Source organism: Staurois parvus, unplaced genomic scaffold (assembly GCF_062004578.1).
Source record: "Staurois parvus isolate SC_StPar_1 unplaced genomic scaffold, SC_StPar_1.0 ptg000089l, whole genome shotgun sequence".
Classification (NCBI taxonomy): Eukaryota; Metazoa; Chordata; class Amphibia; order Anura; family Ranidae; genus Staurois; species Staurois parvus.
Window position 1 is genome coordinate 5,265,535 of NW_028317885.1, and position 2,517 is coordinate 5,268,051.

The 2,517-nt window shown below is 40.2% G+C and overlaps 1 pseudogene; it reads right to left on the minus strand.

The window, feature by feature from the left end:
• Positions 1-437: 437 nt before the first annotated feature.
• LOC149468359 (U2 spliceosomal RNA) lies at positions 438-594 on the minus strand (annotated as a pseudogene).
• Positions 595-2,517: the final 1,923 nt, after the last annotated feature.

The window sequence follows — 2,517 nt, forward strand, 5'->3', positions numbered from 1 at the left end:
CCCAAGGATCGGAGGAGGAAGGAACCTCTAGGCCACACATCCTCCCCTTAGACCTCAGGACAGGCCCGAGAACCCACATCCTCCATCCAGTGAGGAAAAAACACACACAAAAGTGACAAAGTTACAAACAGTGGAGGAAAAATAAATAAATAAATGGTCGTGCAAAAGTGCACTGGCTAGGCCCTAAGGCCTGTAGCCTGGACTGTAAAGCTGTAAAAGGCACAGTGCAGAAAAAGTGTTTAGAGGAGTGACATGTGCACTCTTCACATGTGGGATCCCATCACCATGTGTTACTAAGAGCACCATGTACTCTGCCTCCGCGGCCCCTGGCCAGACAAGGTAGACCTATCAAATTAGGAGGAACTGGGCCCCTCTGTTTTTCCAGTGAGAATTACTCCCGGGCCCCAATAGCCTGTGGGTGCCTTGTTTTCTCTTCCATCTGGTACTAGCCTTCAGAGCCTCCATCATACCAGCAGGGGTACTATACAGCCAGCCATCCTTTCCGAAAGGCAAGAATGATGGTGAAGCAACCCTACTGGACACTGATAAGAACAGATACTACTCTTGATCTTAGCCAAAAGGCCAAGATCCTGAGAATATGGTTGGGATCCTTCCAGAGCTTGGAGTGGCTCTGTAATGTCAGCTGACAGTGGGCTTATGGTAAGATAACTCTGGATCACAGGAGAGCAAAAGTAAGTGCACTCCGGTGGCCCAGAATAGAAAAGCTTTGGCCATACTTCTTTTAATTTTTTTGCACCACACTAATTAATTCATTCCTATGGGTTTGTTTATGCATATACTTACATGTTAGGAACACACACTAAATGCACAATAAACACATACGAAAAAAAAATATGGAAACAGAAAGGATCCCATCAGTTATTCCTTAGGAGAGCCTACTACAGTCCAGCTTTGTACATTATTCATGATTTAAGTAGCTTTTACATGCTATTTTTACAAGGTGAGTCATCTACGGCTCCCTTTGTGGCTTCCTTGGAACTAGTTGTCAATAATAGAAGCTGATAGAGGATAACATTTTTTTTTTTTTAACAAAAGCGAAAGACCACTGTGAGAACTAGTTCCCACTACACAGTGTTCTTTTTATGCTACTGTCACATTGTTGCATGCTTCAGTGAGCCTGTGATATGACTTTATACACATTCGGCTTTGCAGAGTAACAGACTGTAAGGCAAAGTGTGTTTCAGATCAAACAGAACATTTTTAACTTGCCCTCAATGAGTAGCAAGTAGGCATTACCACAGTGAGAAGTCAGTGCAAGCTGACACACTGAATGGTTTCCTGAGCAATGGATGAAAGGGGGGAAAAAAACACACACAAAGATCAAGACTAATTTTAAATGGGGTGTGAAATGCTTAAATTGTAGGCTGTGACTCTTGTTAAATATACTTAATGAAATATGAAGTAAAGTCATAAAAGTTATAGAAAGTCTAAATAATCTGAAATATGTTTTCCGTTTACTCTGCAAAATAATTTTACTGTGCAGAATGTCCAGTATCTATACAGAAATAATGATTATGATATGGATTCCGTATGAATGAGACATGAATCAGTAAACACCTGGCCTACATATCATCCAATAGTTTGATTGTATTTGAGATGTGTACTAATTTCATAAGCCAGGACTTTCATTGACAGAGATATGTAAAGCCGGTCTTTATCCAAGAAAATTACTGTTTAGTAAAATGTGGTATTACAAGCTCATACTTAACCTCCTTGGCGGTATGATTCTTTCCAATTTTTGGTGCTGAAAGCGGTACCATTATTTTGCATGGAAATATGTAGTTTTTTTATTGTAGGCCTGTAATTCTTAGAAATAACTCACTGAAATCTGTCCGAACAAGAGTCTAGTAAACATCCCGGGTATGATAAAATTTGAAACACGTAATCATAAATTATAATTTAATAAATAATCATAAAAAATAATAATATAATAATAATAATAAATTTAATTCAATAATATAATCAAACCAAAAACACTGAAATGTGAAATATAGCTCCAAGTTAGCACATTGCTGAGCAAAGTCGCAAAATCGTTTTCAGTGTCTGATGATGAATTTCCCCACAAATCATTATCACTCAATTCTGCAAGTGGTTCTGATTTACTATCGCTGTTCTCCTAGCTGATATAAACCGCTTTTGACCTAAAGGGACACTTTTTGGACGCCATGGACATTTCTCAGTTTCCAGGCAGAAAGAACAGACAAAATGTAGGCAGGGAGCAGGACAAAGCATTAGGGACAAGATGTATGTGAAATTGGTTGAGACAGCAATGTTTTACTATGTAAAATGTAAAAAAAAAAAAGACATTTTTTAAAATTTTTAAATTTCCCGCCGCCAGCGGCGCCCGTACGTTCCGACGTCACAGGGACAGGACACAGAAGCCGGATGCCGGCATCGGCCGGAGGAGATGGCCGGGGACGCTGCAGGGGACACATCGTGGGAGCACAGGGTAAGGTAAGTGAAGAACAAATGCCGGAGCAGTGCCGCATGGTATTC